Consider the following 27,304-nt stretch of genomic DNA (forward strand, 5'->3'; position numbering starts at 1 on the left):
AGAGAGAGAGCGACTGGGGGGGAAGAGAGAGAGCGACTGGGGGGGAAGAGAGAGAGCGACTGGGGGGGAAGAGAGAGAGCGACTGGGGGGAAGAGAGAGAGCGACTGGGGGGGAAGAGAGAGAGCGACTGGGGGGGGAAGAGAGAGAGCGACTGGGGGGGAAGAGAGAGAGCGACTGGGGGGGAAGAGAGAGAGCGACTGGGGGGAAGAGAGAGAGCGACTGGGGGGGAAGAGAGAGAGCGACTGGGGGGGAAGAGAGAGAGCGACTGGGGGGGAAGAGAGAGAGCGACTGGGGGGGGGAAGAGAGAGAGCGACTGGGGGGGAAGAGAGAGAGCGACTGGGTGGGAAGAGAGAGAGCGACTGGGGAGGAAGAGAGAGCGACTGGGGAGGAAGAGAGAGCGACTGGGGGGGAAGAGAGAAAGCGACTGGGGGGAAGAGAGCGACTGGGGGGAAGAGAGAGAGCAACTGGGGGGAAGAGAGAGAGCGACTGGGGGGGAAGAGAGAGAGAGAGCGACTGAGGGGAAGCGAGAGAGAGAGCGACTGGGGGAAGAGAGAGAGAGAGCGACTGGGGGAAGAGAGAGAGAGAGCGACGGGGGGGGAAGAGAGAGAGAGCAACTGGGGGGAAGAGAGAGAGAGCAACTGGGGGGAAGAGAGAGAGAGCGACTGGGGGGGAAGAGAGAGAGGTAGAGAGGGAAGGAAAGAGAGAGAGGGAAGGAGAGAGAGTGAAGGAGAGAGCGAGAGGGAAGGAGAGAGAGGGAAGGAGAGGGAGAGAGGGAAGGAGAGAGAGAGAGGGAAGGAGAGAGTGAGAGGAAGGAGAGAGAGAGAGAGGGAAGGAGAGAGCGAGAGGGAAGGAGAGAGCGAGAGGGAAGGAGAGAGAGAGGGGGAAGGAGAGAGAGGGAAGAGAGAGAGAGAGGGAGACAGAGACAAAGGGAGGGATGGAGACAGAGACAAAGGGAGGGAGAGAGAGAGACAGAGAGGGAAGGAGAGAAAGGGGAAAGGGGTGGGGGAGCAAGGGGTGGGGGGAGCAAGGGGTGGGTGGGGGAGAAAGGGGGTGTGGGGGGGAAAGGGGGTGTGGGGGGGGAAAGGGGGTGTGGGGGAGGGAAGGGGTAGGTGGGAGGGGTGTGTGGGGGGGAAGTGGTTGTGGGGGGGAATGGTGGGTGGCGGGTGGGGAAAGGGGTGTGGGGAGGGAAGGGGGTGTGGGGGAGAAGGGGGTGTGGGGGGTTGTGGGTGGGGGGGAGGGGTTGTGGGGGGGAAGGGGGTGGGGGGGCGGAAGGGGGTGTGTGTGGGGGGAAGGGGGATGGGGGAAGGGGGTGGGAAGGGGTGTGGGGGGAAGGGGGAAGGGTGGAAAGGGAGGGGGGAGAGGGGAGGGTTGAAAGGGGGGTGAAGGGGGGGGTTGGGGGGAAGGGGTGTGGGGGTAGGAGGGGGGAAGGGAGGGGGGGAAAGGGAGGAGGGGGGAAAGGGAGGAGGGGGGGGAAAGGGAGGGGGGGGCAAAGGGATGGCGGGGGGGGGGGAAAGTGGGGGGGGAGCCAGCAGACCCTCTCCCAGTGTTGGTCCCTGTCTGGGCCAGAAGCCTGGGACTGGAGTTGCGCTGCTGGCCGTTGGAGAAGCCTAGGCCTCGGGCCCCTGCACTGACATGGCAAGGGGTGGAGGAGCAAGGGGTGGGGAAACATGAAACTTAAAGTACTTATAAAACATTTTTGGTAAATCTTTCTGTAACATACACTTTACAACCTCACCAATCTTTTTATTGCAAAAGGGGTCCTCACCTCTCAGTGTGTTGTATCACAAACAATGGCCGCTGCTTGCTTTTCAGTTGGAAAGATTAGGCCCCGCCCACACAGTCGATTGTCTGTCCCGGTCACCAGGACCCGATTGGAAGCACTGAAGCCCCACCCACTCTATGTTCCTGTACTAAGATGGCCGCGCATGCACTCTGTTACACACTGAATCAAAATGGCGTCGCACTGAAACTTTTCGCCCTCCTTGACAAAGATGGCTGCCGTTAACCTGGGGCTGTCAGCAGAAGAAATTTCCTCAGCTGCAAACACAGGATCTTCAGATTATTATTCGGGGCTTGCGACCTACCCAGTTGCTTATGAAGCCTCCCCACCTACTGACCCCGGGAATGGAGCTGAGGCAGCACACCCTCTCCCCTCTGCCAGTGTTTGTCTCTGTCTAGGCCGGGAGCCTGGGTCTAGAGTTGCACTGCTGGCAGTTGGAGAAGCCTAGGCCCCGGGCCTGCAAAAACGGTGAAAGGTAGGAAAATTATAGATGTTAGACAAAAGATTTACAAATTAATTAACTTTTTTAAAAAACAATTTGTGTTTTTAAAAGCAACTTTTTTTTTTGCTGGAAATGTAGATTTGAAAAGAAACACGCAGAAAGCGGGGAAAAAGAAATGAAAAGTTTAGAATCAAGATGGCGGCGACTCACCTCGGTTCAGAACGATAAGGCCCCGCCCACACACGCACCGAATTGGTCGACCGTCAGGCCACCGAAGCGTACGATTGGTCAATCGTCCCGTCACTCAACTCTCGGAGGCCCGCCCGCACGCGTCAGGAACCCGCCCCCACCACGCAGCAATTGGTCGACCGTCGGGTCGCTCGACCGTACGATTGGTCGACCTTGACGTCACTCTATGCTAATGAGCAGATAATGAGATGCTAATGAGCGGAATTTTGAACGTTTTTTGGATACCGCGGGCGCAATTTTTGTCGCGCCAAAACGTAAATACGCTTACGACCGTTCTGGAATCGTAAGCGTCCTTTTGATGTAACGCACATGTAGGTACGCTCTATAACTTTAGAGTGTATAGCCGGACAGACACACCGAAGGACAGACAGACAGACAGATGTATCCTTTTATATATATATACTGGCTGGGGAGCCCCGCGTTGCGAGGGCAATTTTGGGGCGCGAGGGCAATTTTGGGGCGTTTGGTCTCCCTGCCCGTGTGTCCCCACCTCTCCCTGTCATGTCCTCTCCCTGTCCTATCCCTCCCTCCCCTCTCTCCCTCCCTCCCCTCTCTCCCTCCCTCCCCTCCCTCCCTCCCCTCCCTCCCTCTTCCCCCCCCCACCCCTCCCCTCCCCCACTCCCCCGCTCCCCTCTGTCCCTCTCTCCGGCCCCTCCCCCTGCCTAGCGCCTGAGGTCCGGTGCTGTTGCTGAGGTCCCCCGCGTATCGCGCGGCTGATGGACGGCCGCTGCGGGCGGGCGGGCGGCGCATGCGCGGTGAGTGTGGGCGGCGCATGCGCGGGTGAGTGCGGGCGGCGCAATGCGCGGTGAGTGCGGGCGGCGCAATGCGCGGTCAGTGCGAGCGGCCCGCGGGAGCCGGCAAGGCCGTTAGCGAGCGGGAAACTTCGGGCGGCGCGCCCGCGCTCCGTCCGCGACACCTGAGAGGGGGGAAGTAGAGAGAGACAGAGAGGGAAGAGGAGAAGGAGAGAGAGGGAAGGGGAGAGAGGGAAGAGGAGAAGGAGAGAGAGGGAAGAGGAGAAGGAGAGAGAGAGAGGGAAGAAAGAGAGAGAGAGAGAGAGAAATTTTTTCAGCTTCAGGCCCCGAGTCCCCCCTGCGCGAGGGTGAGGAGGAGGGGGGGGGTTGCTAAACACAATATAAAACTCAAATAAATTGTTAATTAATTGCCTAACACATAATTGAAATATTTACCTTAGTTCCCTAACACACAGAAAGTGTGGGGGAAAAAATTGTGGAAAATCAAGATGGCGGCCACTCACCTCGGTTCAGAAGGATAAGGCCCGCCCACACACGCACCGATTGGTCGACCGGTCAGGTCACCGAAGCGTAGGATTGGTCAATCGTCGAGTCACTCGACACTCAACTGTAGGAAGCCCTCGACGTCACACGGTCGCTAATGAGATGCTAATGAGCGGAACGCTGAACGTTTTTGGGATACCGCGGGCGGGATTTTTGTCCGGCCGAAACGTAAATAGGCCGATGACCAGTCCGGAATCGCAAGCTTTCTTTTGAGGCGACACGCGCGTCGGTACGCTCTGTAACTTCCAAACGCATCGAGACCAGGCGGACAGACAGACAGACAGACAGAAGAGCCGCTTTATATATATTTTGATATAATATATATAAAATAAAATAAAATATATATAATAGAGACTAGCTGAAGTGCCCGGCGGTGCCAAGGGTGTTTTGAGGGCATGTTGTTGTTGGAAGAGAGAGAGAGAGCGACTGGGGGGGAAGAGAGAGAGCGACTGGCGGGGAAGAGAGCGAGCGACTGGGGGGAAGAGAGAGAGCGACTGGGGGGAAGAGAGAGAGCGACGGGGGAAGAGAGAGCGCGACTGGGGGGAAGGGGGGGAAAGGGGAGGGGAGGGGGGAAGGAGGGGGAATGGGGGAGGGAGGAAAGAGGAGGGGAAAGGGGGGAGGGAGGAAAGAGGAGGGGAAAGGGGGGAGGGGAAAGGGGGGAGGGGGAAGGGGGGGAGGGGGAAGGGGGAATGGGGGGAGGGGGAAGGGGGGAGGGGGGAAGGGGGGAGGGGGGAGGGGGGAAGGGGGGAGTGGGGAAGGGGGGGAAGAAGGGAGGGGGGAGGAGGGAGGGAGGAAGGGGAGGGGGGAGGAGGGGAGGGGGAGTCCCCGAGCCCCGATCTCCCGATGTCCCGCCCCCCGATCTCCCATCCCCCGATCTCCCGATCTCCCACCCCCCGATCTCCCACCCCCCGATCTCCCGATGTCCCGCCCCCCGATTTCCCGTCCCCCGATCTCCCGATGTCCCGCCCCCCGATTTCCCGTCCCCCGATCTCCCGATGTCCCGCCCCGCGATCTCCCGATGTCCCGCCCCGCGATCTCCTGATATCCCACCCCCGATCTCCCGCCCCGCGATCTCCCGATGTCCCGCCCCCGATCTCCCGATGTTCCGCCCCCCGATCTCCCGATGTCCCGCCCCCCGATCTCCCGTCCCCCGATGTCCCGATGTCCCGCCCCCCCGATCTCCCGTCCCCCGATCTCCCGATGTCGCGAGCCCCGCCCCCGATGTCCCGAGCCCCGCCCCCCCGAGCACCAGCCTCCCGCACTCCGGAGCCCCGCCCTCCCGAGCTGGCTTCAAGACCGCCGATTGCGGCTGTGAGAGACGGCCGGCGGGCCCGGTTGCCGGGGTAACCCTTCCCGCTCTCCAAGCCCCGCCCGAGATCCGCACTCCTGAGAGCCCCGCCCCCCCGCCCGAGCCGAGCGGGGAACAGAGACGCCGCGTCTCAGCTGCTCCTGCTGCGCGCGCACCTTGTGTATGTCCCGTGACCCTCGTGGCTGACGCCATTGCCCCGGGTAACGTGACGGGGGGGGGGGAGAGAGGGGAGCTTAGCAGAAGCCGTGGGACAATGACCTAGCTCGGGCGTGGCTGGGCAGGAGAGGCCCAGGCTTTGAGGCCTAGGTTCTGAGGCCTTACAAAAACGGGGAAAGGTAGGAAAAAGAATCTTCAGGTTAGAGAAAATATTTACAAATGAATGAAGTTTTTTTAAAAACAATTTAATAAAAGCAATTTTTTTTTGCTGGAAATGTAGGTTTGAAAAGAAAAAACGCAGAAAGCGGGAAAAAGAATGGAATCAAGATGGCGGCGACTCACCTCGGTTCAGAACGATAAGGCCCGCCCACACACGCACCGATTGGTCGACCGTCAGGTCACCGAAGCGTAGGATTGGTCAATTGTCCCGTCACTCGACTGTATGAGGGCCCGCCCGCACGCGCCAGGAACCCGGCGTACGATTGGTCGACCTTGACGTCACTCTATCGCTAATGAGCGGATAATGAGATGCTAATGAGCGGAATTTTGAACGTTTTTTGGATACCGCCGGCGCAATTTTTGTCCGGCCGAAACGTAAATACACTTACGACCGTTTTGGAATGGTAAGCTTTCTTTTGATGTAACGCACGCTCTATAACTTTCGAGTGCATAGCCGGTCAGATGCACACCGAAGGACAGACATACAGACAGATCTATCCGTTTATATATATAGATAGACTAGCAGGGGAGCCCCGCGGTGCGAGGGCAATTTTGGGCTGCGCGGTCTCTTTGCCCCTGTCTGTCCCCCCTCTCGGACCTGGTCGATATGTGGGCTGGGAGCCTGGGACTGGATTTGGGTTGTCGGCAGTTTCCAGGGCTTTTTTGGGCCTGGTGGATGTGTGGGCCGGAAGCCTGGGACTGGATTTGGGCTGTTGGCAGTTGGAGAAGCCTAGGCCCGTTTTGCACTGTTTTTTAACCTAAACATTTGTAGCTTTTAATACCTTCAAAGATGAAAGTTAAAGTACTTATAAAATATTTTTGGTAAATCTTTTTGAAAAAAAATAAGATACTAACCTCGATGAGCATATTTTTAGGTTGAGGCAATGGGGTTTTTAGCTTGAGGCAATGGCTGCCAGATCCCGGAGATGAAAACGATTAGTCCCGCCCACACACACACCGATTGGTCAACCATCAGGTGACTGAACTGTAGGATTGGTCAATCATGACGGCACAGGATTGACTGACCTTGACGTCAGTCAATCAATGCTAATGAGCGGATAATGAGTGGAATTTTGAAGGTTTTTTGCATAACGCGCGAACAATTTTTGTCCGACCGAAAAGTAAATACACTGACGACCGTCCTGGAATGGTAAGCTTTCTTTGGACGTAACGCACGTGTAGGTACGCTCTATAACTTTCGAGTGTTTAGCCGGACAGACACACCGAAGGACAGACAGACCGACAGATCGATCCTTTTATATATATAGATAGATAGATAAGAAGATAGATTAACAGGGTAGCCCTAACTTTCGGCGGCAAGTTTAATTCATATTTACATTGCAAATCAAGCAATTTCTTGACATTCACGGGGAGGTTGACAGCGATCTCCCGTTTTTGTGAGGCTAACGAAGGAGCGACACATGGCATATCTCTACCTCGCCATAAATTGCTTGGTTTTTCCGCACTAATAACAGTGTGCGCTGTGAACTAACCATTTTGTTCTAGCAAATTCAGGGCCTTTATGTTATCATGAACCTATAATATGACACTTTCTAACTATCTGTAGAATATTACTTTTATAAGATGTTGGTTTCATATATTATCACCATCACAGAACTAAATTCAAAGAGCACAATTGTGGCAATTCAGGATTCACTGGTGCAGCTTCAGGTTAGTTCAGTGGTAGAAAATATTTGTCCAGAATTTATAAGAACCAAGGTTTAAATTGATATGGAAGTTTGAAAAATCTGATTAGATCTAAACTGAGATCCAGATCAAATCTGGTACTCAAGCCTCTCAATAGCTCCAAATAACTTTTTAAATAGATACTCTATTTATTTCCTCAGATTCCCATCACCTTCCTTTACAGTACCTGTTTACCTCTAGGTAGCTTGGGGCAAATAAATTGCTGCCACTCTGACAGACTTCCACCAGAACTTCAGTGAGAGTTTGCCAGAACGACCAGAAACTAGGCCAGGACCCATATGTGTCAGGTCCTGACCTAGCACTCATATTCCTAGGATGCCCTTGTGGGTTGGAGCCTCCACCCATCCCTTAGAAGACCATTGATATAAGAGGGGAAAGGGGAGGAAATGAACATGAGCACACGTTGCATTGTCTTATACTGTGTGTTCTGGACCAATGAACATTTTGTGTGTGCAGATAGCACCCTCTGGTGGTGGTTATTGTGTTAACAGTTTGTATGCTGGAAAGGTCATCTGATCTTTCTTCCTGTGTGAGGTCATTTGACCTTTGTTCCTTTCTTCCTGTGAGTAGTCATTTGACCTTCCTACCTTTCTTCCTGTTGACCCCAGGAAGCAGTTTTGCTAGGAAGAACCTGACTTGAGTAATGGAGAATCTGCCATGAGAGGTTCCATTCACAATCCAATGTAATCTGATTTCATATGTTAGGCCAAGCGCAATATCTGTGAGTATCTTTGTTCCTTAGCATAATAGCAACGTTGTCAGAGTAATATTTTGATAATACTATGTTTATAAAAGGTTAATATTTGATAGTTATAGAAGTTAGTCCAAATGTTAGTTAGTTATACAATTAGTCTATTCTACTGTTGTAAATATGTTTATATCTTATGTAATATCGAATGTATAGTACTCAGTTTATGTACAAAACATACATTGTCTTTGTTTACAGTTTCACAAATCTGTTCGAGTAAAGGCTTCAAACAGCAAACGGCTTCAGAAGAATTATTTTGAATAGAGTGTTTAACTTGCTGGATAACTAGATAGGAGCACGTCTAGCGCGGCCAGTACAGTGAAAAGATATCAGTGAAAAGATAGCAATATGGCTAGCTGTGAAGAGCGGAGCAGGAGGAACCCAGAGTAAGCCTTAACCTCATAGAGCACATCTACCTCACATCAACATGTCAGAAGATAATAACAAAAGTGCTTTGCAGCAAGTAGAAGACCTTAAACAGGCAGACGAAACTATAGGACGTGACAATCGGTCTATAAGCTCCGGTTACTACAGATCGCAAGTTGGTTCACGGTCATCGGGTGGTTCTAGAGTAAGCATAGCCATCGCCAAAGCACGGGCTAAGCTAGTAGCAGCTCAAGCCAGAGCTGCGCATGCGGACAGTGAAATAGAAATAAAAGTAAGACAGGCCCGTCTCCAAGCTGAACCCCAAGCAGAACAGGCCCGACTCCAAGCAGAACAGGCCCGATTCCAAGCAGAACAGACCCGACTCCAAGCGGAACAGGCCCGTCACCAAGTGGAACGCCAGGCCGAACAGGCCCGTCTCCAAGCCACATTAAGCGCTCTGCAGCAACAAAAAGAGATAGATGCTGCATTAGCCAAGACACAAGTATTCGAGGCAATTTTGGAGGGAGCTGTTCCCGAGACAGCTTACAAACCTTTAATTCCCGTTCCGTGGCAGAGTCCACGACAGCGCACCATAGATTACGTGAGCGACCATGCCGACATACAGTTTACAGGAGAAAGGGATGGAGGCCCGCACATCTCTACAGACGCAAGCACTTCGTATAACATGCCACAAGTTGCCAACCAAGGTCAAAGCAGACGGCGTGCCTCAAGCCACAGAGTCTCCGCCAGCAGAACGGAAGACACGGTGCAAAGGAATAGGACGCCGAATAGAGAAAGTCAGAGGCAAATCCCCTCTCGGTTCCTTGAGACCCCCAACAGAGCCCCCAGCCAAGGCAACCCTGGCACAGGTCCCAGCACCTACGACCTCGCCAAATACCTTGCACGCACCCAGCTGGTGACTTCGGGGTTAATCAAGTTTGATGACAGGCCGGAGAATTATCGGGCTTGGAAGTCCTGCTTCCACGATGCCATATCGGGCTTAGACCTATCGGCAGGAGAAGAGCTCGGCCTCCTTATCAAATGGCTCGGCCCAGAGTCCGCCGGACAGGCCTGCAGGATAAAAGCGGCCAATGTGGGGCAGCTGCCAGAGGGGTTGAAGAAGGCTTGGGTGAGGCTGGAAGAAAGCTACGGCTCGCCCGAAGCCATTGAAAGGGCTCTCTTTGACAGGTTGGAGAACTTTCCGAGGTTGACGAGTAAGGAACCCCAGAAGCTCCGCGACCTTGGAGATCTGCTGTCGGAACTCGAAGCCGCAAAGCAGGACGGCTACCTACCCGGTCTATCTTACTTAGACACTGCCAGAGGGGTAAGTCCCATCATTGAGAAGCTTCCATTTAACCTGCAGGAGAAGTGGATAACGTTTGGATCAAAGTTCAAGCTAAAGCACAACGTGGCATTCCCACCATTCTCTGCGTTCGTTAAATTCATCCGTAAAGAAGCCAAAGCCAGGAACGACCCCAGCTTCAACTTCTTCTCCTCCCAACCAGCACTTGCCAGAAGAGACAAGTTCGACAGACATGGAAAGACACCAATATCTGTCCACAGAATGCAAGTGTCCTCAACTGAGCACACAAAGATTCAGAAGAAACCTGAGGATGTGAGCAAACAATGCCCTATCCACAACAAGCCCCATCCTTTAAAGAAGTGCAGAGGCTTCAGGGAGATGTCCCTGGAAGATCGGAAACAATATCTTAAAGAGAACTCTATATGTTTCAGGTGCTGCTCGTCCACGAGCCATCTCGCCAAGAACTGCAAGGTGGATGCAAAATGCACTGAATGTGAAAGTGATCGGCACGTTTCAGCACTACACCAGCCCAGCTCCTTGGAAGTCAGAGACGCCTCCTCCCGCATCAGAGCACGGCGGGGAGAGAGAGGGAGCTGCTGGTCCAGAGATTACATCCAGGTGCACCGAGGTGTGTGGAGAAGGAGTGAGCGCAAGAGCATGCTCCAAGATATGCCTCGTTAATGTGTACCCTGTAGGACGTCGCACACTAGAGAACAAGCCATCTCAGGTGAGCACACTTAAGACTTCCATCTTGGAGAATGGTCGTCCAAGCTACCTTACCCCATGCAGTAGACAGATCCGCATGGTGTTTGACTCCAGTGCACCATATCAGGGCGTCTCTCTCAACGATGTACTCCTCACAGGGCCCGATCTTAACAACAGCCTCTTGGAGTGCTCATGAGATTCAGGGAAGAGCCCGTCGCCATCACTGCCGATATCCAGCACATGTTTCATTGCTTCGTGGTGCGAGAAGACCACAGAGACTTCCTCCGCTTCCTGTGGTATCGGGACAATGACCCCAATAGAGACATTGTGGACTACAGAATGCGTGTCCATGTCTTTGGGAATAGCCCATCCCCTGCTGTCGCCATATACGGACTAAGGAGGGCTGCCAAGGAAGAAGACGACGACTTTGGCAGTGATGTGAGAGGGTTCATCGAATGAGAGTTCTACGTCGACGACGCACTGAAGTCATTCCCGACCGAAGCAGAGGCCATCAGTACCCTCGGACGAGCCCAGGAACTACTTGCACTATCCAACCTCAGGCTGCATAAGATAGCCTCTAACAGACCAGCAGTGATGGAGGCATTCCCCCCTGAAGATCGTGCTAAGGACGTCAAGGACCTAGACCTCTTCACTGATGACCTCCCCCTACAGCGTAGCCTAGGGGTGTCATGGAACATAGCAACAGACACGTTCACGTTCCAAGTCCTAGACGCCAAGAAACCCTTCACACGTAGAAGAGTGCTCTCTACAGTCAACAGCCTATATGACCCTCTTGGCTTCTTAGCCCCTGTCACCATACAAGGCAGGCTGCTCCTCAGGGAATTCTCCACACACGCTGAAGAGTGGGATTCACCTCTGCCTGAAGAGATGGAAGCAGAGTGGGACAGATGGAGAGACTCACTCTAAGAATTACAGGAGATCCGAATACATCGCTGCTATTCGTCTTTCTCTCCCTTAAATGCCCAATTCAAAGAGCTTTGTGTCTTTGCAGACGCATCCGCTAAGGCCATTGCAAGTGTGGCTTATCTGAAGGTCACCACTCAAGAAGGACAAAGCAAAATCGGCTTCGTCTTTGATAGAGGCAAGTTGGCGCCCCAGCCAGACCTCACCATACCCAGATTGGAACTGTGCGTAGCAGAACGCAACCTACCCCCTCACAGCAGTCTACGGAAGCTGCATCCTATCATCGACACCGACGGACTGTCTCTGAGGTGGTTCTTCTTTTGTCGCCAGAGGACTCCAGTGACAAGTAGAGTTCGGACTATGTGGAGTCGTTAACGACCCCAGACGGGGAGTGTTCTGGACCAATGAACATTTTATGTGTGCAGAAAGCACCCTCTGGTGGTGGTTATTGTGTTAACAGTTTGTATGCTGGAAAGGTCATCTGATCTTTCTTCCTGTGTGAGGTCATTTGACCTTTGTTCCTTTCTTCCTGTGAGTAGTCATTTGACCTTCCTACCTTTCTTCCTGTTGACCCCAGGAAGCAGTTTTGCTAGGAAGAACCTGACTTGAGTAATGGAGAATCTGCCATGAGAGGTTCCATTCACAATCCAATGTAATCTGATTTCATATGTTAGGCCAAGCGTAATATCTGTGAGTATTTGTTCCTTAGCATAATAGCAACGTTGTCAGAGTAATATTTTGAAAATACTATGTTTATAAAAGGTTAATATTTGATAGTTATAGAAGTTAGTCCAAATGTTAGTTAGTTATACAATTAGTCTATTCTACTGTTGTAAATATGTTTATATCTTATGTAATATCGAATGTCTAGTACTCAGTTTATGTACAAAACATACATTGTCTTTGTTTACAGTTTCACAAATCTGTTCGAGTAAAGGCTTCAAACAGCAAACGGCTTCAGAAGAATTATTTTGAATAGAGTGTTTAACTTGCTGGATAACTAGATAGGAGCACGTCTAGCGCGGCCAGTACACTGTGCTTAGCAGAACAGGATTGCAGTGGGGATGGGAACTCTGCAACTGGTAAAGGTGCACTTTTACTTTTCCAGTTATTGAGATACCATCCTCTTAGGACATGAACCATAAAGTTCTTTTTAGGGATAAAGGAGCTTTGAGTGGAATTTGGTTTAGTAATACTGTCCTGTTATATGTCGTTCCGTACAGTGGGCCTGCTCTTGAATCTTGGCCTCATTACTAAAGGAGCTAAGAATCATCCAGAGCCTGGGTTCTACATTTTATTCCTCAGGCCAGAAGCTTTTGTTTTCTTTTCTTGCCTAATATTCTGACACCTTTACAGACTTAATTTAGTCGAAGTTGATTAACTGTGATGTTCTTCTCACCCGATTGCTGAAAATTATGTTCTGGGACACATAATGAGATATTTCAGAATTATGTGTAAGGTGGGGTTAAGCACTGGGACATAAAGTAATTGTTAGTTTAAAATAACATGTTTCTCTCTCTTCTCCCCTCTTAACTAGAGGCCATTTTTTGAAAACTGCAGGATATATAATCACTGTATACCAATGCACAACCCAGTAATTCTTGATCTCAGATTTTAAAGCCAGATTACAGAGAGTTGTGAATACAGTAGCTAAGTTCAAGGTATTGCAGTGTACTCAGTACATGCCAACTGTGTGTTTTATGTGAAGAATTAGCATTTGGAGCTCTTTATTGCTTTGTATGTACTTTAGCACTTTCATACTTTTATACAAGCAGTTCTGATGTTGTTAATTGGGGGCGGGGGAGTGCTTGAGGCTGGCCTGGGTCTACCTGCCACCTGAAACCGGTTGGCTGCATAATAGCTCTGTGCCATCGAGGAATTCAGTTCACAAATCAATGTAGCTTTGGGGTTGAATTCCTAATGGAAGGGTCTGTAGGCAAACACAGCAGCTGATTTGTGCACAGAAAAGTGGCATAAACAGCAATAAGAGAAATAGTCAGTTAATCTATTATGATGATGGTGGTAATTGGGGGATAAATATTGGATAGGATACCAGAAGAATTTTCTTCACATAGTTCCATGTGTTCGTTTTCATCTGCCTGACCAGACAGAACCTCAGATTAACATCCTATCTGAAAGACAGCACCTCCTAATGTGCAGCATTCCCTCAGCACTGAAATGCCAGCCCAGATTATGTGCTCAAATCATGGAATGGGACTTCTATTATAGTTGAAAACCTTCTCAAATATATCTGTACAAATATTTCCACAGTGTAACATAATATTTATGTGTAGATAGGTACCTGTTGGTAATGTCTCTGGGCTTGAAGTCCAGAATGGTTGCCTCCCTGGTACCAGAGTGAAATACATCAAGGAGCGTATGGGCAAATATTTGGAAAGGTTGTGTGAGCAGCTGGTGGTTGGAGATCATGTGGAAAGTAAGGATATTGGTAGAACTGAGAAGATGTCTTGTGCAGGAAATATAAGCCGCTAGGAAGAAAGCTAAAAAGCAAGACCTCAAAGCTAGTATTCCCAGTAATACGCCTGCCCCATGCATTAAGGCAGAGAGGTAGTAGAAGGGGCTGAATTCCCATTTGGAGGACTGGTGCAAAAACAAAAGTTTTAAATTTGTGGAGCATTAGGACCAGTTTTGGAACTGCAGTGGCTGTACAGAAGGGACAGATTCTACCTGAACTGTCACCAAGATTAGATAGAGCTGTGGGTGTGAGGTTAAACTAGTAATCTCATGGAAAGACTTACTGTGAAGCAGATGGGGGAGGTGCTGGGAATAAATATAATGAAGGAAAAAGGGCAAAGGGCGACAAGGAGAAATGATGGATCAGGCTAATAGATCTTTTTACAAATACATGTAGATTCCAATAAAATAAAATAAAAAAATGTGGAAACTGGAAGTACTAATTGCTATAAGGAAGTATGTTCCTTGGCTGTTCTGGTGGAGTCCAGCAGGATGGACACAAACTCTGCTGGAAATTGGAATCACTGGGTCCTGGATTAGTGCACTGTTTCCTGTGGCCTTATTTGGGGTGGAATCTCTGCTCACCCTAAACAAGGTCGCTGACATGGAGGGAGTTGGATGGAGGTTGAGGACTCCCTATGATAGTGTTCCAGGGTCCTCAACCTCTCAGCGACCCGGCATAGTTTGGAGGCCAGTATGCCGAGAAAGAAGAGATGTACCAGACTCCTCAAGAGCGCAGGTGGGTGCAGTGGGGAAGGAGATCCAGGTCAGGGAAGAGGGCTGGATCCCCAGGTATTCAATCTTTTCTGGTTGGTTAATGTGGCCCACTTACAAATGGGATTGCTTGAGGACTCTGTTCAGTGTTTCTGAGTGACCCTGACTGCACCATATCTCGGATATAACAGCCAGAGGCTGATTTTCTCAGCAGATTCAGGTCGGCAGGCATCTAAGTTGCGCCCCTAGTGGCTCTTTTGCCCACCAGCCTCATGCAAATTAGATATCAGAAATGGTATCCCTGACTCTGCATACTCTAGCAGGGTCAACGTTGGAGGGCATCAGTGGGCGCAATCTGGGTGTAAATGCCAGGATCAGGCCTCTTGGAAATTTGGCCTAAAAAATCAATGGGCCAGGACAGCTTACACTCCAGAATGCTGAGGAATGCTTATTACTGATTGTAAAAGGTACAAACAATAATTCTCTCAAATTCTTTGGAAATAGTATTTATACAAATGGCCTGGAGGGTGACAAATGTTACAGCTCTGTTCAAAGAGAGGAAAGGGATAAGTCTGTTAATCATGGTCAGTAATAGTAAAACTACAAGTGACTATAATAAGGGATAAGATCAGTGAGTCCTTCGAATAATTTGGGCTAATCAGGGATAGTGAGCATGAATCTGTAAAGGACAGGGAATGCTTGTTACTGAATTCTTTGAGATAATTGATAATTACTGAGGGGACAGACACCGGGAAGACAGTGGAAGTGATGTATTTAGACTTTCAAAAATACTTTGATAAAGTGCCGCACAAGAGACTAGTTGCAAAGATTAAGGATTATTGCATTAAAGGTAAGATAGTAGCATGGATAGAGGAATGGCAGAAGGATAGAAAGCAGAGAGTAGGAATAAATGGACGTTTCCCAATTGGCAAGACATAACTAGTTTTGAGTATCTGAGTTGGGACTTCTCTTGTTCTCCGTATACATATAAAGAATTTTGAAATGTGTATTGAGAGAATAATGTCAAAATCTACTGATGCTAAATTAGGGGGCACGGCAAATTGTGAGAAGAATGCAGGAGACTGCAGTAGGTCACAGATTGGTTAGAAGAAATGACAATATATTACAAATGCAGTTCAACAAAGGTAAATGTAAAATAGTACACTTTGGAAAAAATAACAGGAAATGGAAATATTCACAAAATGGAAAATTCTCTGGAGTGGAATGAACAGAGAGATCTATGGGTGCAGGTACACAGATCTCAAAAAGGGGATTTTTTATTTGTTTATGGAATAAGCTAAAAAAAGGTAAATAGGATTCTGTATTTTATATAAATAAACATTGAATACAAAAGCAAGACGATGGTCTGTACAATTGTAATTCATTGGCTGAGAAGCACTTTGAAACATCCTGAGGACGTAAAATGTGTTGTATAAATGCAAGTTCTTTTTTGCTAGCCATTGGTTAGGCCACATTTGGAATATTATGTGCAGTTTTGGCCACTTGATTATAGAAAAGGTATTGGAGCCATGGAAAAGATACAACATTCTGTAGTTTCACCAAGATGAGAAGATATATTTATGATGAAAGATTTGAAAACTCGGCGGTCTTCACTGGTGTAGAGAAGGTTAAGGGTTAATCTAACAGAAGTGACAAAAATAATGAAACTGTGATAGGTAAATAGTTAAGATTATTTCCACTGGTTGATATATCTATAATAAAGGCGAATAATTTTAGGATTAGTACTAGAAGTGTAAAGGAGGGAGTTTAGAGGAAAGCATTTCACACAAATACAGAATATGTCACCACAAGTGGCTATTGCTTGAACCACAATGTTTACGTGGAAGTTAGATAAACAGTTGAAAAAGAAAGCTATTAAAGAGTACGGGAAAAGAGCAAGTATCGGGAAACATTAGATAGCTTAATTCAATTAACGAGAGAAATGTTCATCACCTTATTTTTTTCTTCCAAAGAGAAGACAACCGATGTTACTATCCAAATTGGAATTACAAATAATGCCACTGAGCTTTATATTTGGCCAGGAATCATTCCTTGTTGGGAGATTTTTGCAACGAACAAACTCTGGACAACTGGCAGTATACTTCTGCTGTCGTCCTTGCTTGACTTATGTGGATGTTACCTGTAAACTGTAACCAAGATTTGTCAGCCTCAAAAAAGTTTTTTTTTTCAGTGGTATCCCATAATAACTGTGGCCCTTAACCTCCATTTCTGTTAATAAGCCACAAGGGAGGTCCTCATGTTTATAACCCTACAATAGGTTGCAGAGGTCTTAAAGTTCAAAATCTTAATAGAATGAGACAGCAACTGTACCTTCATAAATACCAACGTGCAATGAACCAAGAGGCTGGAAAACCTTAAAACTCCATAGATCAGCACAAATTAACTTGATTAAACTGTAGCATTTTAATGATGATGGCTCATTCTGCATAATTTTTTTTTTAATTAGTACTTTGTCTTTGAGTAAATTTTATGAACAATCGTGCCTATAGTGGGTAAGTATATTTCACAGAATCACAAAATCACACAGTGCAGATAGAGGCCATTTCAGCCCATCGAGCCTGCACCGACACATATCCCACCCAATCCCCGTAACCCCTACACCAACACATATCCCACCCTATCCCCGTAACCCCACGTATTTAATCCCCCTAACACTAAGGGTCAATTTATCATAGACAATCAACCTACCCCGCACATCTTTGGACTGTGGGAGGAAACCGGAGCACCCGGAGGAAACCCACGCAAACACGGGGAGAATGTGCAAACTCCACACAGACAGTCACCCGAGGCCGGATTCGAACCCGGGTCCCTGGCGCTGTGAGGCAACAGTGCTAACCACTATGCCACCGTGCCTTATCAACAGAGTTATACATTTTGTCATGCAGTGACACTATTCAGCGATCACACATTAACAATAAGTAGAGTCTGGTGGATTGGCACATGACCCAACTCAACATGCAAAAAAACTGCAAAAAAGGAAAATAATAATGGGAAATAGGAGGTATGAACTGAATGTACTATGCTCACAGATGGCATTCTTTGCAATCCGGTTGTTACAAAGTTAGTAGATGTATCTGACTGCATAAACATTATGACAGCATTACAAAACAAGGCCCTTATGGTTATCATTCACACGGAGTTCAGATTTGCACCCTCTCCTGCCATCTCAACTCTGTTAGAGTGTAGGCCAACCTGCAGATTTGTAAGCAAGATGCCTAAACTGATGTTATTAAGAATTCCATTTACAGTAGTCACTAGTGTTAGAAGGTGCTGATGCTAAGTCTTATGCTAAGACAACAAGGTTTTGGCTACAAAAAAGAGTGATGAAAATATTCTGAAGGCTTTGAGATAAAAGATAGGATGGATTTTCCTCCCCTCCGCCACACTGGGCGCTAGTCAGTCGGCGTGCACCCAAAGTGCACGCCACTCAAAATGAATTGAATTTGTCTGTATTTCTGGGTTCAGGTCAGTTGAATGGGCCTAATGCTCTTGACAGACCCACTGCTTGGCATATGGTAGCCGTTGGGGGGTTCGAGATAGGTAGCTGCAGTTCGGGTTGCAGTCAGGCAGAACTCTGGTTACTTTGCTTGGCTCCTGTCTGGCTGGAACTTTAATTACCTGTTCTAATATCTGCTTATGTGACTCATGTCAAAGTTTATCTGATAATGCTTCTCTGAAGCATCTTGGGAAGTCTTATTATGTTCAAGGTGCTATATAAATGCAAGTTGTTGTTGTAGTCCTGTTTAGAAGAGAGCTTTATGTTACCTGAATGCACACATACATCAAGATCTCTTCCAACAGTTAGATATTTAAATGCTTAAGGAGTGGGGAGGGGAAGAGTCCCTGCTCTTCAAATGTTTAAACTGATGCAAGATAAGTTTAAAGGATTTCCAGGAGGTCCAGCAGACTACTAAGTACATTGTAAACAAGGTTTGACACCGCATTGGATTTACACGCCATGTGGTGTCAAGCTGAAACGATGCGAGACTACTCCCCCCAGAAGATCTCACCCCACTTTGATCTCCAATTTACACTGGTGTGGCAGAGCCACTGAATGACTCTGGCTAACTGTATATAATTCTCTTTAACGATGTTCTAACACCAGCCTAAACCTGTACCATTGTGTTAGGCATTACTGTGTTTTGTATATAGAGTTTGCATATACGGAGCGTGGCCCCTTTAAGAGCGCGGGAAAACACGGGCAAACGCGATGATGTCACGTCGCAAACCATGTGACTGCTCAGGCAGTCCTCGTGGCATCTCCGTTGAGTAAAGACCTGTTTGATTGTTCTCCTGTGTCGATCTCAGTTATTCGTAGGAATTCGTTAATTCCTACATTGGTGACCCCGTTTTTGTGAACGTTTTCACAAAAGAAGAGCACAGCATGGAAGCATGAAGCTACCGCAGTTCTGGGAGCAGCAAGCGCCCTCGTGGTTTATTCAGGTCGAGGCCCAGTTCGCCCTGAGGAACATCGATGCGGATCAGACCAAGTATCTTTATGTGGTCTCCGCACTCGACAGCTCTACTGCCTCTCGGATCGTCAGCCTCCTCGAAAATCCCCCAACGGAGCGCAAGTATGAAACCCTCAAAGCGCGGTTACTGCAGGTTTTCGGGCTCACGAAATCGGAGCGCGCCTGTCGATTACTCGCTATGCCCGGGCTCGGGGACTCCAAGCCTTCAGAGTTGATGAGACAAATGCTCACGCTCCTGGGCTCAGAACGGGAATGTTTCCTATTCCGCGAGATTTTCCTCAGCCAACTGCCTGAACAGGTACAAGCTGCCCTGGCCAGATCTGAAGTTGAAGGCTGCGCAACACTCGCTGCGGAGGCTGACAAAATTTTCGCTGTAACTCGGCAGTACTGCGCCGCCACGAGGCTCCCATCCCCCGCAGACGCTGTCCCAGCTCGTCAGCCTGCTGGACTGTGTTTCTACCACGCGCAGTTCGGCGCGAAGGCGAAGCATTGCCGCCCTCCCTGCAGTTTTCCCCAACAAACCAAACCACAACTGACACTGTGACCACCGAGGAGCGGGTCTAACGGACACCCCGCGGCCGCGATCGGCAACGCGGGAAAATTGGTGTTCATCACCGATACTGTCTCCGGTCGTCGTTTTCTGTGCAACACCAGAGCGCAGTGCAGCATTTTACCCGCGTCCGCCCTCGATGTGCAGACGGGGAATCACAGCCCCACCCTTGAAGCGGCCAATGGCAGAGCAATTTGGACCTTCGGCAGATGGCGAGTGGGGGTGTGCCTCGGGGGGCAACATTTTCACTGGGATTTTGTTATGGCCAAAGTTTCCCAGCCCCTCCTCGGCGCGGATTTCCTGTGTGCCAACAGCCTCCTGGTCGACGTCAGGAACCGGCGGCTGATCAACGCAGCAACATTTAATTCTCTTCCGTGTTACCGCAGTAACACTAAGTCACGCACCGTCTCCTGTGCGTTCCCGACTCCTGATGAGTTCGGTCGCCTGCTAGGCGAATTCCCCGACCTGACAAGACCCACGTTCTCCTCCACAGCCACGAAACATGGTGTGGAACACCACATCACCACCAACGGCCCCCCGGTCTACGCGCGGGCCCGGCGCCTGGAACCTGGCAAGCTGGCGGTCGCGAAGGCGGAGTTCGCAACCATGGAACGGTTAGGGATTATTCGTTGGTCGAATAGTCCCTGGTCTTCACCCCTCCATATCATCCCGAAGCCTGGCGGCGGATGGCGGCCATGCGGCGACTATCGACGCCTAAACGACACCACCACTCCTGATCGGTACCCGATCCCCCATATCCAGGATTTCTCTGCCCATTTGGCAGGGAACACTGTGTTCTCTAAAGTCAACCTCGTCCGGGGCTACCACCAGGTCCCAGTTCATCCACAAGACGTCCAGAAGACCGCAGTCATCACCCCATTCGGCCTCTTCGAGTTTTTACGAATGACGTTTGGGTTAAAGGACACCGCCCAAGCTTTCCAACGCCTGATGGACTCTGTGCTGCGGGACCTCAAGTTCCTCTTCGTCTACCTAGACGACATTCTAATTGCCAGTCCTACTAAGGAAGAACATACCCGTCACCTACGCACCCTTTTTCAACGCCTCAGCCAACATGGCCTGATTATCAACCTGGCCAAGTGTCAGTTTGGCCTGCACCAAATTGACTTCCTGGGGCATGGCATCACCTCAGAGGGAGCGGTTCCTTTACCTTCGAAGGTAGAGGCAGTGACATCCTTTCCACGCCCGCAGAACATAAAGGCCCTGCAGGAATTCCTAGGCATGGTAAACTTTTACCACCATTTCGTGCCTAAGGCGGCACTACTCATGCAGCCCCTGTATGAGGCCCTCAAGGGCAAGACTGGCAAGAACCTGGTAGACTGGACGGATGACATGGCCCGAGCGTTCGCCGACACCAAAAGCGCCTTAGCCAACGCGACTATGCTGGCGCACACGCTGCCAGGAGCCACCATCGCCCTCACCACCGACACGTCGGACTACGCAGTCGGTGCCGTGCCGCAGCAGTGGGTGAACGAGACGTGGCAGCCGTTGGCATTCTTCAGCCGTCGATTACGGCAGAACGAGACAGCATACAGCACGTTCGACCGGGAGTTGCTTGCCCTTTTTCTGGCCATCCGCCATTTTCGGTTCCTTCTGGAAGGACGTCCTTTCACCGCCTTTGTGGACCATAAGCCGCTGACCTTTGCAATGTCCAAGACCGCCGAACCGTGGTCAGCCCGACAGCAGCGTCAACTGACCTACATATCCGAATTCACCACGGATATTCGGCACGTGGCCGGTAAGGACAACCTGGTGGCAGACTGCCTCTCCCGCGCGTTCGTCAATACGGTTCATTTGGGCATTGACTACGCCCTCGTGGCAGCGGACCAAGCCTCAGACCTGGAAGTCCAAGCTTACAGAACAGCCATCACTGGCCTCCAGTTGGCCGATGTCAAGTTCCATTCGGCAGGTACCACGCTGTTGTGTGACGTCTCCGTACAGGATCCTCGTCCTGTCGTGCCGGTCGTCTGGCGCCGCAAAGTGTTCGACGCCATACGTGAGTTGTCACACCCTGGAATGAAGGCCTCTCAGAAACTGATGTCAGTGAAATTTGTACGGCATGGCACGCATAAGGATGTCCGCGACTGGGCCAACACCTGCGTGGTCTGCCATAAGGCCAAGGTACAGCGCCACATCAAAGCGCCGTTGGCCGCCTTCACAGTTCCGGAGCGACGTTTTGACCATGTCAACGTGGACCTGGTAGGACCACTCCCACCCTCCCATGGTTTTTCACACATCCTGACCATGGTTGACCGCACCACCAGTTGGCCAGAGGCGGTCCCCCTGTCATCCACTACTTCGGCGGACGTGGCCAGGGCGTTCCATTTCCTCCTGGATCGCCCGTTTCGGAGTGCCCGCAGATATTTTGTCGGACAGGGGACCGCAGTTTTCCTCCGAACTCTGGAATGCAGTGGCCCAAGGACTCGGTGTCAAATTACACCGCACCACAGCCTACCACCCACAGGCGAATGGCCTCTACGAACGCTTCCACCGCTCAATGAAAGCCGCCCTGAGGGCCAGCCTCCAGGACGCTGGATGGGCAGACAAGCTACCGTGGGTCCTGTTGGGCCTTCGCACGGCCCCCAAAGAAGACCTTCACTCTTCATCAGCGGAACTCGTGTATGGTCAGCCGCTGTGAGTCCCAGGGGACTTCCTACCAACATCGACGGAGCCCTGGTCCGCGTCTGCCCAGCTTGCTAGTCACCAAGAGGCGGCCAGATGTTTCGCACCGGTGCCCACTTCGCACCACGGGCTGCAGAGGTCACACGTTCCCACGGAGCTTCACAAGGCTGAATGCGTTTTTATTCGCCATGACGCACATAGGGATCCGCTCAAGGCCCCATATACCGGACCCTTCCGCGTGTTGGAAGCAGGGGACAAAACCTTCACGGTGGATGTCGGTGGTAAACCGGACCACATTTCGGTCGACTGCTTAAAACCAGCACATTTGGACCTCGACCGCCCCGTCGAGACAGCACAACCGCCGAGACGGGGTCGGCCACCCATCGTCGTTACAGCAGAACAAGTGCGACCGCCCGCCAGACCGCCAGCCGCCCTGCAGCCTCCGCCTCGAGAGTACAGGAGTCGTTCTGATAGGCTCGTCAGACCCCCTCACCGTTTGACTTTGTCCGTTAAAGCGAATTCTGGGGGGGCGCATGTGGCAGAGCCACTGAATGACTCTGGCTAACTGTATATAATTCTCTTTAACGATGTTCTAACACCAGCCTAAACCTGTACCATTGTGTTAGGCATTACTGTGTTTTGTATATAGAGTTTGCATGTACGGGGCGTGGCCCCTTTAAGAGCGCGGGTAAACGCGGGCAAACGCGATGACGTCACGTCGCAAACCACGTGACTGTTCAGGCAGTCCTCGTGGCATCTCCGTTGAGTAAAGACCTGCTTGATTGTTCTCCTGTGTCGATCTCAGTTATTCGTAGGAATTCGTTGATTCCTACACTGGAAGTTTAGTCTTGGTTCAAAGCCCAAATTGCTTTACATTAACACTACGCTGTAGTGCAAATGCATCTTGCCCTCATAAGGCTCATTCTTAACACACTAGGGGATAGTATAACTTCCTCTGCACAGGTGAAGCTATTATGGGAGTTAAAATCAAAGCGGCCCCCCAATTGCCATTATTCTGCACCCCAGCTATCTTAAAGCCAGATGACTGAGGGGCCTATCTGACTCAGGCAGGAACCTCATGAATTTATGCTAATCAGGGCCCTATTATGAAGTCATTTTTACAGCCTACTGCATGGAGTATCCGCCGTGACCGCTCAGCTTAATAGAAATTGTCGGACCAGAAGCCGATGATCTCCAAGCTAAGTAAAAAAAACATTTTTGTGGGGCCGGAGTGCACGTCTAGACCCCACAAAAATATTCTGGGTCGCTGCCGTCCTGGGCACACACCATCCACGTTCCCAATAACCCTGCTGAACACCCCCTCCAGCCCCAATGACTTACCTTGCTGCCGGTCAGGCTGTCCAATATTCTGTCAGCCTGAATCCAGCAAACTGCCTCTGGATTGGGGTGGACAGCTCGCCAACTCCATTTAACTGAGGCCCGGCTGTTAAAATGGACCAGGCCTCCCACTGCACCTCCTGGATAGTCTGCCTGTGTGCTCATAGAAACATAGAAGATAGGAGCAGGAGCAGGCCATTCGGCCCCTCGAGCTTGCGCCGCCATTCAATGAGATCTTGGCTGATCATCCAAATTCAGTACCCTGTCCCTGCCTTCTCCCCATATCCCTTGATCCCTTTAGCCTCAAGAAATATATCTAACTCCTTCTTGAATATATTTAATTAATTGGCCTCCACTGCCTTCTGTGGTAGAGAATTCCACAGGTTCACCACTCTCTGGGTGAAGAAATTCCTCTTCATCTCTGTCCTAAATGGCTTACCCCTTATCTTTAGACTGTGACCCCTGGTTCTGAACTCCCCTGCCATCGGGAACATCCTTCCTGCATCTAGTCTGTCCAGGCCTATTAGAATTTTATAAGTTTCAATGAGATCCCCTCTCATTCTTCTAACCTCCAGCGAGTATAAGCCCAATCGACCCAGTCCCTCCTCATACGCCATTCCTGTCATCCCAGGTATCAGTCTGGTGAATCTTCGCTGCACTCCCTCCATGGCAAGAACATCCTTCCTCAGATAAGGCGACCAAAACTGCACACAATACTCAAGGTGTGGTCTCACCAAGGCCCTGTACAACTGCAGCAAGACATCCTTGTTCTTGTATTCGAACCCTCTTGCTACGAAGGCCAACATACCATTTGCCTTCTTAACCGCCTGCTGCACCTGCATGCTTACCTTCAGCGACTGGTGCACAAGGACATCCAGGTCTCGTTGCACTTCCCCTTCTCCCAATCTATTGCCATTCAGATAATAATCTGCCTTCCTGTTTTTGCCACCAAAGTGGATAACCTCGCATTTATCTACATTATACTGCATCTGCCATGCATCTGCCCAATCACCCAACCTGTCCAAATCATACTGGAGTTTCTCGGCATCCTCCTCACAGCACACACGCCCACCCAGCTTTGTGTTGTCTGCAAACTTGGAGATATTACATCTAGTTCCCTCGTCTAGATCATTTATATATATTGTGAATAGCTGGGTCCTAGCACCAATCCCTGCGGTACCCCACTAGTCACTGCCTGCCACTCGGAAAAAGAGCCGTTTATTCCAACTCTTTGCTTCCTGTCTGCCAACCAGTTCTTTATCCAAGTCAGTACCTTGCCCTCAATCCCATGTGCCTTAACTTTACATGCTAATCTCTTATGTGGGACCTTATCGAAAGCCTTCTGAAAGTCCAAATACACCACATTCACTGGTTCTCCCTTATGTATTCTACCAGTTACATCCTCAAAAATTCCAGTAGATTAGTCAAGCATGATTTACCTTTTGTAAATCCATGCTGACTTTGTCCGATCCTGTCACTGTTTTCCAAGTGCTCTGCTATTACATCTTTTATAATGGACTTTAGCATTTTCCCCACTACCGATGTCAGGCTTACCGGTCTATAATTCCCCGTTTTCTCTCTACCACCTTTTTTGAATAGTGGGCTAACATTAGCTACCCTCCGATCCATGGGAACTGTTCCAGAGTCTATCGAATGTTGGAAGATGATCAGCAATTAATCTACTATTTCTAGGGCCACTTCCTCAAGTACTGTAGGATGCAGATAATCAGGCCCTGGGGATTTATCGGCCTTCAATCCCGTCAATTTTCCTTAACACCATTTCCCTACAAATACTGATTTCTTTCAGTTCCTCCCTCTCATTAGACCCTATGTTCCCCGACATCTCTGGGAGTTTATTTGTGTCCTCCTTTGTGAAGACAGAACCAAAGTATGTATTTAATTGGTCAGCCATTTCTTTGTTCCCCATTATAAATTCCCCTGATTCTGACTGCAAGGGACCTACACTTGACTTCACATATCTATAAAAGCTTTTACAGTCAGTTTTTATGTACCCTGCAAGCTTACTCTCATAATCTATTTTCCCCCTCTTAATTAATCCCTTTGTCCTCCTTTGCTGAATCCTAAACTGCTCCCAATCCTCTGGTTTACTGCTTTTTTTGGCCAATTTATATGTCTTCTCCTTGGATCTTATGCTATCCCTAATTTCCCTTGTTAGCCACGGTTGAGTCACCTTTTTTGTTTTATTTTTATGCCAAACAGGGATGAACAAATTCTGTAGTTCATCCATGCGATCTTTGAATGTTTGCCATTGCCGATCCACCGTCAACCCTTTGAGTAACATTCCCCAATCAATCCTATCCAACTCGCGCCTCATACCATCGTAGTTTCCTTTATTTAAATTCAGGACCCTAGTCTCTGAGTCAACTACGTCACTCTCCATCTTAATGAGGAATTCTGTCATATTATGATCGCTCCGACCGAAAAGGGCCTCGCACAACAAGATTGCTAATTAATCCTTTCTCATTACATAATACCCAGTCTAAGATGGCCTGATCTTTAGTTGGTTCCTCGACATATTGGTCCAGGAAACCATCTCGCATACACTCCAGGAATTCCTCTTCCACAGTATTGTTACTAATTTAGTTAGCCCAATCTATATGTAGATTAAAGTCACCCATGATAACTGTTGTGACCTAATTGCACGCATCTCTCATTTCCCGTTTAATGCCATCCCCAACCTCCGCATTACTGTTTGGAGGTCTGTATACCACTCCCACTAACGTTTTCTGCCCCTTGGTATTTCTCAGTTCTACCCATACAGATTCCACATCATCAGAGCTAATATCCTTCCTTACTATTGTGTTAATCCCCTCTTAACCAGCAATGCTACCCCACCTTCTTTTCCTTTTTGCCTATCTTTCCTGAATATTGAATACCCCTGGATGTTGAGTTCCCAGCCTTGGTCACCCTGGAGCCATGTTTCCGTAATCCCAATCATATCATATCCGTTTACCTCTATTTGCGCAGCTAATTCATCCACCTTATTACGAATGCTCCTCGCATTAAGACACAAGGCCTTCAGGCTTGTTTTTTTAACACTCTTACACCTTTTAGAAATATTATTTACTGTGGCCATGTTTGATTTAAACCCTTGATTTCTCTGACTGCCACCTTTGTTTTTCTCCTTCCTTTCTTTTGCTTCTATCCTTGTTTCCCTTTCCTCTGTCTCCCTGCTCAGGTTCCCAACCCCCTGCCATTTTAGTTTAAACCCTCCCCCAGAGCACTAGCAAACACTCCCCCTGGGACATCAGTCCTGGTCCTGCCCAGGTGCAAACCGTCCGGTTTGTACTGGTCCCACCTCCCCCAGAACCGGTTCCAATCACCCGGGGTTTAAAATTCCCCCTGACTACAAACTACTGATTTAAAGTCATATTATGGTATATCTGCAATGGTATTGAAATTATGTTTGAGTTTTGATTACATTCTTTTGTCTCTTTTTTAATTGAGTGCTACATTGATTTTTTTAAATAAAAGTTGACTCCATTTAAAAATAATTTTGCTTCATTTTGAAGCTTACTGCAGTGTAAGTTTCAAAATGAAGAAAAATTACTTGGTGCATTAGATTTGCTATTATTACCTGACCTATTCAACTGGCTGTTTAGTAGATCAGGTAATAATATAAAATCTGATAGTTCAACCTCTAAATGATTCCTCTCAAGCAGGGCGCAAGCATGTCAGCTAGGAAACATATCAAAGAAAGGAATCCTTCCCTCTGATACCAACTCTGTAGTCTTTGCAGAATGGAAATCAATATTAACTGAAAAGGAACTGGTTATGTGGAAAATTCAGTTACTGGCCCTCTTACTAAGTGAAATACCTCAAACATTACTTCAAATATTACCTACTTCAAGGTACAATACAATTATTTGT

At 49.2% G+C, this 27,304-nt stretch overlaps 1 protein-coding gene across 3 annotated transcripts in view; it reads right to left on the reverse strand.

Moving 5' to 3' along the window:
• npas3 (neuronal PAS domain protein 3) overlaps positions 1-27,304 on the reverse strand; it is a 1,485,068-nt gene that overhangs the window by 398,350 nt on the left and 1,059,414 nt on the right. The window lies entirely within an intron of this gene.

This window comes from Somniosus microcephalus, chromosome 12 (genome assembly GCF_052327205.1).
Source record: "Somniosus microcephalus isolate GS21.2 chromosome 12, FLI_Smic_1.0, whole genome shotgun sequence".
NCBI lineage: Eukaryota > Metazoa > Chordata > Chondrichthyes > Squaliformes > Somniosidae > Somniosus > Somniosus microcephalus.